Below are 16850 nucleotides of genomic sequence, written 5' to 3' on the forward strand. Positions count from 1 at the left end.
ACTGAAAGAAATAAGTATAGTAAAGAGAGACTATAATAAAATAAAATTATTAAAAGATAGTATATAGCTATTTTAACAGACTATTATTTAATTAATTTCTATCTCTTTATATTCAGATACTTCTGAATTTAGTCATTTTCTTATAGCTGCTGAAGTTTCTGATAGAAAGTCTATTAAGTATTTAATTTCTGTCTCAGTTGAGAATAAGAATTTTATATTTAATTAATTTAAATCATACTTCTTCATTAATCTGACTCTGAGACTATTATATAATACATAATATGTTATAATATACTCAGAATTTTCATTTACATTGCAGAATAAGTACTCTGTTGAATTAAATGTATCATCAAATCTTTGTATATAGAATTTGAAATAATTATATTCTAGTTTCAGCTGAATTATACATGAGAATATTTTCTTTTTACATTTAATTAAACAATATTTTCACTTTGATTTTATCTTAAATCTTGAATTCTGTATGCTCTTCTTTTGTTTCTGTCAGCTTTTATTTTACTTATTTAAATAAGATTCTTTTATCTTTCTCTTTATGAAAGATTAGAACACTGTTTTTTAAATAGATCTGCTTAATTCTGAACTCTTTTTTACAGCTGAATCAGTCAATTCATTGTTATGAATATTCATATAAGCAGGAATTCAATGCAGATAAATTATCAGTTTTGATATTCTTCTCTTTTAAATTCTCAAAACAGAGTTTAAAATCAGTTCAAGATTTATTTGATCATTATAAATCTAACTATTACTAAGTCTTTTTAAAGCAGCTTGACTATTAAAGAATATTCATATCTCTTTCAAACTATTTTCTCTTTTATAAGATTTTATTTCAATGAGTTTGAAAGCTTTCACTATTATAAATAGTTCAGTATCAAAGACTTCAGATTCACAGTCTAAATTTCAGAAATCTGAGATAAAATTGATATTATCTTTAGTATAAGCAATGGCTGTGTCTAATCTATTTAAATTCTTATTTTTTGAGTTATCTGAGTAAATCAGAATAGAGTCTTTTATATTGATTTGTAAGAAATCCCGCTTCTTGCGGATTCTTTACCTCTATTTCTATCTCTCACATAATCAATAGAGCTAGCAGCCCTTGACTACACACAACTATATAGACTGAAGTTCACAAATACTATTTATAACTCAGCTTGAATGCTATTATATATTTAATCTCTATATTTTATCTTTCTATTACAAATACTTCTAGTAGTTAACAGTACATATCACATCAAGCTGCAAATATCTGAATAATCACCTGTGAGCATATATTCTTACATTTCAAGCTCAGTCAGTCAGCAACTGTCTGTTATAACTGAAAGAACTAGAAACTTACAGGCTTTAATCTCTGCAAACTCTACTGCAGACACTCAGAAGCAGTAAACTGAATTATAAATAGCTCTTATAAAAGAAGTCTCAGAGAACTTATTAATCACTCACAGAATATCATTCTCTGTATCTGTAATAGAGAAACTCTTCAAACTCATAAATAAATTAATCTCAGTGAAGAACATTTTTAAGTATCTCTCACAGAATCAAGCTATTTTTCTACAAGAAATACTTACTATCTGTAAATACTCTTAAATCAAGTTTCTAGACATGATCTTCAGAGATATCTGTGAACTGAAAAGAAACTTTCTTAAGTTATAATCACTTAAGATCACTTATCAAATCACAACTTATAAAAGCTTTTACAAGTTTATATTTAAAATTAACTCACAAGCTCAGCTATGTAATATAAAAGATGAAGAAGCTGTTATCTATATAATAACAGATCTCTATTACACTGAAGTCAAGAACTGATTAAATTATCTAGAGAATAATTATAAGAGATTCTACTGATCTGTTCTCAGAATCTATCTAGAGAATAAGTTAAGAGACTTTATAAGCTGAACAGAGAACATCTGAACTATAATCATTAATATTAGAAAAAGAGATAAGAAATCTGATAAAGACTACTCACAGCACTTTATAAAATTATAATATAAATTAAGATCTGTGAAAACAGAGCTCTGAAACAAGATCTGAATAATAATATTTATAAAGAGACTGAATAAAGATATATAGAATAAGCTCATTAAGTAAGACTCTAAGTTCTTGACTCTGAAGAAACTAATGACTCTTATTTATTACTTATAGATCACTGTAAGAGTCACAGATCTGTAGAGAGTAAATTATTAATCAGCTTTGCAAGAGTCAGAATAACAGAGAATAGATTTATTAGAAAAAGATGATAAGATATAGAGAGATTCATATCTGACTGCTGAGCAGAGAGAGAAAGTTTTATAAGCTTCTGTAAACAGAGTATATAATAGAAAGATTAAGAAAAAGAGACTCTGCTTTATCTATTCTAAATCAGAACATCTTCATACAGACTGTTCAGATAAATCAAAATAGAAATTTAAGAAGTTATAGACAGAGTCAGTAACAGCCTTTTTAAGAATCTTAAAGCTGATACCTGAATCTGTTACTCTTTCAATGAAAATACTTGCTTATAGAGAGAGACTGTACTGCAGCACTACTATCTTACAAGTATGAAAAGTATTAATAAACTCAGAATCTCAGATCACTGTAGTGTCTCTAAAGCTTATGAAGTAAATAAGCTAAAAGATGAAAACTGAGAATCTGCTCTTATAATAAGCAGAGTGTGAGAACTCAGATCTAAGAGCTGAGAGACTTATAAAAGTTATCTTTGAATTACAAGATTACTCTGAAATCTGAAGAAGATTTGCAGAAACTGTGATTATCACAGACATCACAGATAACATGTACTTAAGACTTGTATAACTTCAAAGACATAATTCACACATAGCTGTTCATGAGTCAGATTTATACTTTCAATCAATGTTAACAGACTTATTTACAGAGATAGAATTAATTAATACTGTAGAGTTAATTAGAGAAGATAAGCTCATCTATATAATGACTTTACAAGTGTCTGAGAATCTTACAGTTATGAAAACTGAGCTTCAGATATTAAAGAAATACTGAGATCTTGCAGAGATATTCAGCTTAGTAAAGACAGCTGAGCTTTCTTCTTATTATAAGAAGAATCTGATAATAGATTTAATAGAAGAATAGAAACTCTTCTGAGAATCAATTTTTAAGCTCTTATATTATAAGACAGAGGTCTTGTGAATCTATATAAAGAAGAATTTAAAGAATGATTTTATCTGATCTTCACAGGTCTTCACAGAAGCCTCTGTGATATTTATAAAGAAGAAGAATAAAGATCTCAGATTATGTATAGACTACTGTAATCTGAACTCTAAGATAATAAAGAGTCACTACTCTCTATCTCTAATTAAGAATGTAATTAACTGTCTTACAGAAGCTGTTATATTTATATAACTGAATGTGATTAATATATATACACAGCTGTAAATACAGTCTGAGAATGAATAAAAGACTGTCTGTAGAACTGTAGTGAGATTATTTGAATATCTAGTAATATCTTTTAATCTGACTAATACTTCTGCAGCATTTCAGTCTTTTATTAATAAAATATTTCATATATATCTGAATATCTTTATAATAATATATCTAAATAATGTGATAGTGTACTTTACAAAGAAGACAGAACACACTAAGCATGTACAAAGTATATTAAAGATCTTAGATAAGACAGAACTGTATATTAAGTTTATAAAGTATAACTTCAGTATCTATCAGATTAATTTTCTAGAATATATAATTATCACAGATAATATTTAGATGAAATCTTTATAAATTAAGACTATTCTATTATAATTGAAGTTAACTAGTATTTATAAGATTCAGATCTTTCTGAGCTTTGTGAATTTCTATAGACAGTTTATCTTTATATTTATAAGAATCTTCTTAACTCTTACAGATATACTGAAGAGTTAAAATAAGAAGAAGTCATTCTGTGAATAGAGAATAAAAAGATTACTAAGAAGAGAGAACTATAAGAACTTTCTTATCTCAGAAGCTCACAGAGTTTTTGTAAGATTGAAACAGACATTTATAAATACAGTAATACTGTTTCACTTTAATCTCTTACTCTTAATCAGATTGAAGACAGATATCTTCTTCTTTTTAATTTTCAAAATAGTCTTATAACTACAGTTAAATGAGAACTGAGTTTCAGTGATCATTTTCTTATGAAAGATATAATTCACAGAGATCAACTATAATATTTATAATCAGAAGCTTCTTATAATAGTGAAATTCTTTCATTACTGATATCACTATTTTAAGAGTCTTACAACAGTGATTTCTGTTAAAACTGATTATAACAGCTTATAATAGTTTACTTTAATCAAGAAACTCTTGTAATAACAGATTCACTGAGCTCAGAGACTGAGTGAGTTCTGATTCAAGATAGAATATATTAAGAGAACTAAGAACTCAGCAGACAGATTCTCTCACAGATCAGACTATATTAAGAAGATCAGAGTGACAGACACAGAGAGAACTAGAGAAGACAGAAAAGCTTCACAGAATACTTGAACTGAGTGTTATAAAGAGAGTGACTGAAGAGTCTCTTAATTCTCTATAAGAGAAGAGAGAGAAGAGAGAAAAGAAGTCTGTATAACTACTCTCTATAATACTGAGAGTCAATACTCTGAGAATCTTCATAAGAATTCTTGAAGAGAGTATCTATAATCTGAAGAGTTTGTAAGCTTTGAGAAGCACTGTGGAAGATCTGATATAAGAGAAAACAGAGTATAAGTCTTTATAAGATCTTCTATTCATATTATCTGAACTACAACTGAAGAATGAATATACTCAGTATATTCAGAAACTGCTCACAGCAGAAATCAATTCTGCAGAATTAAAGAATTAAAGAGACTTAAATAATCTTTTATAAAGAGAGAGTCAGATTTATATACCTGTGAATAAGTTTCTATACATAGAACTTATTAAAAGATATTATAACTCTTCTCTAACAGATCATTTTACAGATACTAGAACTTATAAGTTACTTACAAGAAAATACTTCTGACTGAAGATATGAGAACTTGTGAAGAAGATAGTGAATTATTATACTATTTATCAGAGTTTGAAGATAATATGATTCAGATTATATGAAGAACTTACTTCTCTACTCATCTCACAGAAATCTTGAGAACAGTTAGAAATAAATACTCTTATAAGTCTCTCTGAAAGTAAGAACATATATAATACCTGCTTTAACAGTGTGCTGATGATAATGAATCACTTTATCAAGATAATACACTTTATATTCATCTGCAAGAACTTGAAGTCAAAGAATTTGACTTATATCTTTATTTATAATATGATTCAGTTGTATGAATTATCTGTGAATATTATCTCAGATAGAGAATTAATTTTCATAGAAGAGTTCTGATCTGATCTGATAACTATACTGAAGATCTCTTAAGATATAAGTATGACTTTTTATCAATAGACAGATGATCAGATAGAATATCTGATAAGTATATTGAAATAGTATCTACAGTACTTTATCAATTATAATCAGAATAACTGAGTGTATTAATTATCACTTACAGAGTTTATATATAATAACTCAAAGTATATCAGCACAGATAAGACTCTCTTTGAGATACTCACTGAGACTCATCTGCAGATAATCTTGATAAACTAATGAGAGTATACTATAGAGTATAGTAATACTTATGAACAGACTGAGAGAATTCAGAAGATCTGAGAGAAAGCCTGTGAATTCTTGAGAAAGGCTCAAGAGTATCAGAAGAGATACTATAACTTTAAGCATATTGTAAAGAGTTTTAAGAAAGATAATAGAGTCTGACTGAGTTTAGAAAATATTATCACACAGAGATCTAGTAAGAAGCTGAATCTTTTACAGACAGAGTCTTATAAGATTGTGAAGAAAGTTAGCTCACAGTTCTACAGATTAAAACTGTTATCTGAGTTGTAGATATACAATGTTTTTCATGTCTCTTTGCTTTATAAATCTAAGAAATTCTTAGAAGAGAACTCTGTGACTTATGACTCTGTTTATAAAGTACTAGAGAATAAAAGAGAATATCAGATTAAAGAGATTATTAACTCAGAGAAGTGAGATCACAAGCTCTGATTCAAGATTCAGTGATAAGAGTATTCTGATAAGATGAATAAGTTCACTTAAGAATTATTCAGATAGATAAGATATCTACAGAAACTGAGACATGACTTTTATACTGTGAATTCTGATAAGTCAGAATGATATAATCTTCACTAAGAATCTGATTATAATAAAGATATTAACACTGTAATTTATGAGTTCTAATCTATAAGATGATAAGTTTCTACTGAGATGAACAGTTCACAGTGTATATAAGAAAAGAAGAAATCATACTCTTATTAAAGCTAAAAAATAAGAAAATAAAAACAGAACTGTGAACACAATTTAGAGATTAATAAAGAAAAAATAAAGAAAACTTAAATTCACACTCTCAATATCTATAATACTCAATCTTCTCATAACTATTAATTTCTTTCTTCAAAGAAGTAGAGAGTATTATATCTATAATACAGACAATTGTTATATTTGATGTGAAGATTATCAGAAATACACAGACTTCAGAAGAGTCAGATATCAGAGTCTATATAGTTACAGCAGAATCTTGAGAGCTGACTATCTGTATGTGTGATCTGATATCTCTTACAAAGCTGTATTCACTTTCTCAGTTATGCTGAAGTATTCAGCTCAGAAATAATTGAGATATAGAGAGAAAACTCATCTGTTCAGATTAACTTCTATTATAAATTTATGACATTTGCATTGTCTTGATTATCTGAATTTTGCAGATACTCAGAGACTCATCTCTCATTAATAATGAGATTACAGAAATGCACTGCAGTGCAAGAATCATTGATAGAGAATTTAGACATATTCATATATATCTGATCAGACATTGTGTGAGTAGAGAGAAAGTAATCATAGACTCATAGAGCTGTAGAAGACACTGATAATAGTAAAAGCTTCACAAGAACTGTCAGCTAGAATCTGTAAGAATTTACTTATAAGAAGACTTACAGCAAAGAGAAAAACTGCACTACTTAAAGTCAGAAACTAGTCTGAGAAAGGCATGAGATTGATCACTGATCTGAAGATTGAGTGTGATGACAGAACTGAGAGAAGTGAAGACACAGTTATGAACAGCAGCATCTCTGCTTCATCAGCTAATAAAAAGTAATTAGAGAAGTTATAGAGACACTCATGAGAAGCTCAGTAGCAGTCAGACATTATTTATAAAGATATTGAAATTAAAAAAATTTTTATTCTTGAGAAATTCTTGAATCAATATATGAACATTGTCAGAAACACTCTCTCTCTGTCATCTGAGTGAAAACACTTCATGAATAAATGAGAATACTCACAGTTTATGAGAATAAGAGCTGTTACAGAAAAAGAGAAAAGAAGATAAGATTTCATAGACAGATCTGAGATATTTATACTACTCTAGAGAGATTTGTTTACACTGTGAATAATCTCATAGAATAGTCAGATCACTCTAGTAAATAAGAGAAATTATAAATCACAGATCTGAATCTTTCTATATAACTACAAAGAGTGATTGCAGATGACAGATATCTTAATTCTACAATTCTACAGAGTTGATAAAAGAATGAAAAATTTCTTACAATTCTACAGTGTTAAAGAACAATAATTCATGAGAATGAGTAAAAGATTAACTTATAAATACTTCTCTTTTAATAAGAATAATCTCACAGAGAGTAATTCATCTGTAAGATGAATCTATGTAATGATTATATAAGAATCTCATGAAAATGATTAAGAGTCAATCAGAATTCTTCTGTATGAAAGATATGAAATGAATCTGTATAGTAGTCAGAGAAGAATCTGTAGATTATAAAGAATCTTATAGAATAAGAAACTGAGTAACAGACTCTTTTCTCTTCACAGTAATAAAGAATTTTTTCTCACTGAGATTTTTTATAGATGTGAAGAATTTTTAGTGAGTATCACTGCAGTGCTGAGCTGATTCTATGAAGTCACTCAGTGAAAGACTTCACAGACAAAGTCTTAGAGAGAAAGAGATATGTAAGAAATCTTACTTCTTACAGATTCTTTATCTCTATTTCTATCTCTTATATAATCAATAGAGCTAGCAGCTCTTGACTACATATAACTATATAGACTGAAGTTTGTGAATACTATTCATAACTCAGCTTAAATGCTATTATACATTTAATCTCTATATTTTATCTTTCTATTATAAATACTTCTAGTAGTTAACAGTACATATCACGCCAAGCTGCAAACACTCAAATAATCGCCTGCGAGCACTTATTCTTACATGATTATAGAGATCTTCTTCAAATACTGTTTATATTCTCTCTCCTTAGATAGTTCACTTATTTATAAGTAGACTGACTGTGTGACCGTGTCTGAGGCCAGAATCAGATTTTTTAATAGTCTCATTATCAATTTGACTGCTCTCATTACACAGTTTTAATATTAGATAGTAGTCTCATACTGTCTCAGTGAGACTTACTGTCTACTCTTATCACATTTTTCAAATAAGATCATGATTTTCACTTCTCAATTTAAATTATTTTTATTGCTTTAAATGACTTTAAATCTCATTTAAGTGTTATCAAAAAGCATTACTTTTTAAAAAATTAAAAATAATCTAAAAGAAATCTTAAAATGTCTAAAAATGATCACTTTATATCAAGAATGAGACTAAATGAGATTAAATGAGATCAGTTTCTCATTTTTTTCAAGTCATGATTTCATTTTAAGATCTGATATATAGTCACTTTTCATGTTTTTTTGATGACTAGTCTCAGCGGGATTCACGCCAAGAAATGTATGAGATCAGATTAAATGAGACTAAATATGAAATTCATGATCTCAGCAGCCAGTCTATTTATAAGACTATAAGAGATTCAAGCTTTTCTCTTCAGAGAGATATCTTCTCATGATCAATTTTCTTAACATTTAATGAAGAAAATTGATTCTTAATAAGTGAACATAGTCTATACAGTTAAGAGAGCATTTTCTTTAAATGTAAGAATAAGTGCTCGCAGGGGATTATTCAGGTGTTTACAGCTTGGCGTGATATGTACTGTCAACTACTAGAAGTATTCACAGTAGAAAGATAAAATATAGAAATCAAATGTATATTAGTATTCAAGCTGAGTTATAAATAGTATTTGTGAACTTCAGTCTATATAGTTATGTGTAGTCAAGAGCTGCTAGCTCTATTAATTATATAAGAGATAGAAATAGAGATAAAGAATCTGTGAGAAGTAAGATTTCTTACATATTCTTTCCTCTCTAAGACTTCATCTGTGAAGCCTTTCACTGAGTGATTTCATAGAATTAGCTCAGCACTGCAGTGATACTCACTAAAAACTCTTTATATCTATAAAAAATCTCAGTGAGGAAAAATCTCTTGTTATTATAAAGAAAAAAGAGTCTGTCACTCAGTTTCTTATTCTATAAGATTCATTATAATTTATAGATTTTTCTCTGACTATTACATAGATTTATCTCACATCTTTCATACAGAAGAGTTCTGATTAAGTCTCAATTATTTTCATGAGATTCTTATATAATTATTACACAGATTTATCTCACAGATGAATCACTCTCTGTGAGATCATTCTTATCAAAGAAAAGTATTCATAAGTTAATTTTTCACTTATTCTTATAAATCATTATTCTTTAACACTGTAGAATTGTGAGGAATTTTTCATTCTTTTATTAACTCTGTAGAATTGTAGAATCAAGATGTTTACAGTCTATAATCACTCTTTATAGTTATATAGAAAGATTCAGATCTGTGATTCACAATCACTCTTGTTTACTAGAGTGATCTGACTATTTTATAGAATCACTCATAGTGTAAACAAATCTCTCTAGAGTAGTATAAATATCTCAGATCTATCTACAGAACTTCATCTTCTTTTCTCTTTTTCTATAACAGCTTTTATTCTTATAAACTATAAGTATTCTCATTCATCTGTGAAGTATTTTCACTCAGATAACAGAGAGAGAGTATTTCTGACAATGTTCATATATTGATTCAAGAACTTTTCAAGAAGAAAAATTTTTCAATTTTAATATTTTTATAAATGATGTCTGACTGCTACTGAGCTTCTTATGAGTGTTCTCATAACTTCTCTGATTACTTTTTATGAGCTGATAGAGCAGAGACACTGCTATTTATAATAGTGTCTTTATTTCTCTCAGCTCTGACACTGCATCTGATCTTCAGATCAGCAGTTAACTTCATGTCTTTCTCAGATCAGCTTCTGACTTTAAGTAGTACAGTCTTCTTCTTTGCTGTAAGTCTTCTTATAAGTAATTTCTTACAGACTCTAGCTAACAGTTCTTGTAAAGCTTCTAATATTGTCAGTGTCTTCTACAGCTCTGTAAGTCTATGATTATCTTCTCTCTGCTCATACAATCTCTGATCAGATATATATAAATATGTCTAGATTCTCTATCAATGATTCTCACATCATAGTGCATTTCTGCAATTTCATTATCAATGAGAGATAAGTTTCTAATTATCTGTAAAATCTGAATAATTATCACAATGTAAATATCATGAATTTGTGATAAAAGTTAATCTGAACAGATAAGCTCTCTCTTTATATCTCAATTATTTCTGAGCTGAATACTTCAGTATAACTGAAGAAGTGAATACAGCTTCATGAGAGATATCTGATCACATATACAGACAGTCAGCTCTTAAGATTCTGCTATAACTATGTATATTCTGATATTCAGCTTCTCTGAAGTCTGTGCATTTCTAACAGTCTTTATACTAAATGTAATAATTATCTGTATCACAGATATAATACTCTCTGCTTCTTTGAAGAGAGAAATTAATAGTTATGATAAGATTAAGTATTATAAGTATTAAGAATATGAGTTTGAATTTTCTTTATTTTTTCTTTATTAATCTCTAAATTGTGTTCACAGCCCTGTTTTATTTTTTTATTTTTTAACTTTAATAAGAGTATGATTTCTTCTTTTCTTACATACACTATGAACTGTTCATCTCAGTAGAAACTTATTATCTTATAGACTAGAGCTTATAAATAACAGTGTTAATATCTTTATTATAATCAGGTTCTTAATAAAGACTGTATCATTCTAGCTTATTAGAATTCATAGTATAGAAGTTATATCTCAGCTTCTACAGATATCTTATCTACTTAGATAATTCTTAAGTGAACTTATTCATCTTATCAGAATACTCTTATCACTGAATCTTGAATCAGAGCTTGTGATCTTACTTCTCTGAGTTAATAATCTCTTTAATCTGATATTCTCTTTCACTCTCTAGTACTTTATAGACAGAGTGATGAGTCATAGAATTCTCTTTTAAGAATTTCTTATATTCACAGAGTAAAGAGATATAAAAAACATTATACATCTGTAACTCAGATAACAGTTTCAATCTATAGAACTATAAGCTAACTTTCTTCATAATCTTATAAGACTCTATCTATAAGAGATTCAGCTTCTTACTAGATCTCTATATAATAATATTTTCTAGACTCAGTCAGACTCTATTATCTGTCTTAAAACTCTTTATAATATACTTAAAGTTATAGTATCTCTTCTGATACTCTTAAGTCTTTCTTAAGAATTCATAGACTTTCTTCTGAATCTTCTGAATTCTCTCAGTCTGTTCACAGACATTATCACACTCTATAGTATACTCTCACAGATTTATCAAGATTATTCATGAATGAGTCTTAGTAAGTATTTCAAAGAGAATTATATCTATGCTGATATGCTTTGAGTTATTATATACAAACTCTGTAAGTAATAATTAATGCACTCAGTTATTCTGATTGTAATTAACAAAGCACTTCAGATACTCTTTTAATATACTTATCAGATATTCTGTCTGATCATCTGTCTATTGATAAAAAGCTGTGCTTAGATCTCATAAGATCTTCAGTATAATTATCAGATCAGATCAGAACTCTTCTACAAAGATTAATTCTTTATCTGAGACAATGTTTGTAGATAATTCATGCAACTGAATCACATTACAAATAAAGATATGAGTCAAATTCTTTGACTTCAAGTTCTTATAAATGAGTATAAAGTATGTTATCTTAATGAAGTGATTCACTATCATCAGTATACTGTCAAAGCAGATATCATATATGTTCTTACTTTCAGAGAGACTTATAAGAGTATTTATTTCTAGCTATTCTCAAGATTTCTATGAGATGAGTAGAGAAGTAAGTTCTTTATATAGTCTGAATCACACTATCTGTGAATTCTGATAAATAGTATAAGAATTCACTATCTTCTTCACAAGTTCTTGCATCTTCAGTCAGAAGTATTTTCTTATAAGTAACTCATGAGTTTCAGTATCTGTAAAATGACCTGTTAGAGAAGAGTCATGATATCTTTTAATAAGTTCTATATATAGAAACTCATTTACAGATATATAAATTCAGTTCTCTCTTTGTAAGAGACTATTTAAGTCTCTTCAATTCTTTATTTCTGCAGAATTGATCTCTGCTATAAGCAGTTTCTGAATATACTGAATATATTCATTCTTCAGTTACAGTTCAGACAATCTGAATAGAAGATCTTATGAAGACTTATACTCTGTTTTCTCTTATATCAGGTCTTTCACAGTACTTCTCAAAGCTTATAAACTCTTCAGATTATAGATACTCTCTTCAAGACTTCTTATGAAGATTCTCAGAGTGTTAACTCTCAGTGTTATAGAGAGTAGTTATACAGACTTATTTTCTTTCTCTTCTCTCTTCTCTTACAGAGAATTGAGAGACTCTTCACTCAATCTCTTCATAATACTCAGTCTGAGTATTCTGTGAAGCTTTTCTATCTTCTCTAGTCTCTCTGTGCCTATTACTCTGATCTTCTTAATATAGTCTGATCTATAAGAGAGTCTGTCTACTAAGTTCTTAGTTCTCTTAATATATTCTATCTTGAATCAGAACTTACTCAGTCTCTGAACTCAGTGAATCTATCACTGTGAGATTTTCTTAATTAAAGTAAACTGTTATAAGCTGTTATAATCAGTTCTAATAGTAATCACTGTTATGAGATTCTTAAAGTAGTGACATCAGTGATGAAAGAATTTCACTATTATAAGAAGTTTCTAATTATGAATGTTATAGTTGATCTGTATGAGTTGTATCTTTTATAAGAAAAAGATCACTGAATCTCAGTTCTTATTTAACTATAGTTATAAGACTATTTCTGAAATTATAAAGAAGAAAGCATCTATCTTCAATCTGATTAAGAGTAAGAGATTAAAGTGAAACAGTATTACTGTATCTATAAATATCTGTTTTCATCTTATAAAGACTCAGTAAGCTTCTAAGATAAGAAAGTTCTCACAGTTCTCTCTTCTTAATAATCTTTCTATTCTCTATTCACAGAATGACTTCTTCTTATTTTAACTTTTCAGTATATCTGTAAGAGTTAAGAAGATTCTTATAAATATAAAGATAAACTGTCTATAGAAATTCACAAAGCTCAGAAAGATCTGAATCTTATATATACTAGTTAACTCTGATTATAATAGAATAGTTTTAATCTGTGAAGATTTCATCTAAATATCATCTACAGTGATTATATATTCTAGAAAATTAATCTGACAGATACTGAAGTTATACTTTGTAAGCTTAATATACAGTTCTATCTCATCTAAGATCTTTAATATATTTTATATATACTCAGTGTGTTCTTTCTTCTTTGCAGAGTATATTATCACATTATTTAGATATATTACTATAAAGACATTCAGATATATATGAAGTATTTTATTAATAAAAGACTGAAATACTGTGAGAATATTAGTCAGATTAAAAGACATCACTAAATATTCAAACAATCTCAGTAGAGTTCTAAAGACAGTCTTTTATTTATTCTCAGACTGTATTCACAGCAATGTATATATATTAATCATATTTAGTTATGTGAATATGACAGCTTCTGTGAGATAGTTGATTACATTCTTAATCAGAGATAGAGAGTAGCAGCTCTTTATTATCTTAAAGTTCAGATTATAATAGTTTATATATAATCTGAGATCTTCATTCTTCTTCTTCATAAATATCACAGAGGCTCTCACAGAGGTCTGTAAAGATCAGATAAAGTCATTCTTCAGATTCTTCTTCATATAGATTTGTAAGATCTCTGTCTTATAATAAGAGAGCTTATAGATTAATTCTCAGAAGAGTTTCTATTCTTCTATTAAATCTATTATCAGATTCTTCTCACAGTGAGAAGAAAGCTCAGCTGTCTTTACTGAGCTGAATATCTCTACAAGATCTTGATATTTCTCTGATATCTGAAGCTCAGTTTTTATAATTACAAGGTTTTCAGACACTTGTAAAGTTATTATATAGATGAGCTTATCTTCTCTAATTCACTCTGCAGTATCAACTGATTCTATCTCTGTAAGTAAGTCTATTAACACTGATTAGAAGTATAAACCTGACTTGTAAACAGCTATATATGAATTGTGTCTTTGAAGTTATACAAGTCTCAAGTATATATTATCTGTGATATTTATAATAATTACAGTTTCTATAAATATTCTTCAGATTTCAGAGAGATCTTATAATTCAAAGATAACTCTTATAAGTCTCTCAGCTCTCAGATCTGAGTTCTTACACTCTGCTTATTATAAGAGCAGATTCTCAGTTTTCATCATTGAGCTTATTTACTCTGTAAGCTTTAGAAACACTACAGTGATCTGAGATTCTGAGTTCATTAATACTTTTCATACTTATAGAGCAGTAGTACTGCAGTGCAGTCTCTTCTTATAAGTAAGTATTTTTATCAGAGAAGTAACAGATTCAGATATCAGCTTCAAGACTCTTAAGAAGACTGTTACTGACTCTGTCTATAACTTCTTAAATTTCTATTTTAATTTATCTGAACAGTTTGCATGAAGATATTCTGATTTAAAATAGATAAAGTAGAGTCTCTTTTTCTTAATCTCTCTGTTATACACTCTGTTTATAAGAGCTTATAAAGCTCTCTCTCTCTATTCAGCAGTCAGATGTGAATCTCTCTGTATCTTATTATCTTTTTCTAATAAATCTGTTCTCTGTTATTCTGACTCTTGCAGAGCTGATTAATAATTCACTCTTTACAGATCTGTGACTCTTACAGTGATTTATAAGTAATGAATAAGAGTCATCAGTTTCTTCAGAGCTAAGAACTTAGAGTCTTACTTAATAAGCTTATTCTACATACTTTTATTCAGCTTCTTTATAAATATTATTATTCAGATCTTATTTCAGAGCTCTGTTTTCACAGATTCTAATTTATATTATAATTCTATGAAGTGCTGTAAGTAGTCTTTATCAGATTTCTTATCTCTTTTTCTAATATTGATAATTATAATTCAGATATTCTCTGTTCAGCTTACAGAGTCTCTTAACTTATTCTCTAGATAGATTTTAAGAACAGATCAGCAGAATCTCTTATAATTATTCTCTAAATAATTCAGTCAGTTGTTAACTTCAGTGTAATAGAGATCTGTTATTGTATAGATAACAGCTTCTTCATCTTTCATATTACACAGTCAGACTTGTAAGTTAATTTTAAATTCAAACTTGTAAAAGCTTTTATAGATTATGATTTAATAAGTAATTTTAAGTGATTATAGCTTAAGAAAGTTTCTTTTCAGTTTATAAGTATCTCTGAAGATCATGTCTAAAGACTCAGTTTAAGAATGTTTACAGACAGTAAGTATTTCTTATAGAAAAATAGCTTAGTTCTGTAGAAGATGCTTATGAATATTCTTCACTAAAATTAAGTTATTTATAAGTTCAGAGAGTTTCTCTGTTATAGATATAGAGAATGATAATCTGTGAGTAATTAATATATTATCTGAGACTTCTTTTATAGAAATTATTCATGATTCAGATGACTACTTCTGAGTATCTACAGTAGAGTTTATAGAGATTGAAGTCTACAAGTTTCTAGTTCTTTCAGTTATAACAGATAGTTGCTGACTGACTGAGCTTGAAATGTAAGAATAAGTGCTCACAGATAATTATTCAGATATTTGCAGCTTAGTATGATATATACTATTAATTACTAGAAGTATTTACAGTAGAAAGATAAAATGTAGAGATTAAATATATAATAGTATTCAAGCTGAGTTATAAATAATATTTGTGAACTTCAGTCTATATAGTTGTGTGTAGCCAAGAGCCGCTAGCTCTATTGATTACGCGAGAGATAGGAATAGAGGTAAAGAATCCGCGAGAAGCGGGATTTCTTACATTAAAGCATTATTCTCATTTCAATTAAGAAATGTATTTTAATTCAGTTCATTTTCTGAGATAACTGATGAAAATGAAGAAGAGACTCCTTCTCTGATTATATAATTTGAGCTCATCTTCATGACTCTCAGAGCATAGTTCTTACAGGTCTTTTCAAATCAAATAGTAGAAGATGAAATTGAAGCTTCAATTTTCATTGATTTAATAGAAGATGATTTGAATGCTTTCAGAATTCTTCTCAAAGCTCTGTTTTATAGACTTTGAAAGAGTTCAGTGAAGTTATCTTGATTATTTCATTAAACTTAAACTTCATAATCAGCTACTGAGATAATACAGACTATGTATAACTGTCTCATAGTCTTAAAGAATAGACCTCTCTCAGTATTTAATAGTCTGATTATACTATTCAGTAGTCTCTCTTTCTTGATGATTCTTTGTTGAATATAATATTTAAAATTCCACTTGAAGTTTAATCATACTTCTAGTCATTTAACATTCAAACTGGGTTTAATCTCTTTATTCAAAAGGGTTAGACTTAGTTCTTTCTCATTAAATCTGAAAAAAAAGTGAATTAACTCAGTTTTATTTATATTAAATTA

The sequence above is a fragment of the Blastomyces dermatitidis genome (assembly GCF_000003525.1).
Source record: "Blastomyces dermatitidis ER-3 genomic scaffold supercont1.1, whole genome shotgun sequence".
Lineage (NCBI taxonomy): Eukaryota > Fungi > Ascomycota > Eurotiomycetes > Onygenales > Ajellomycetaceae > Blastomyces > Blastomyces dermatitidis.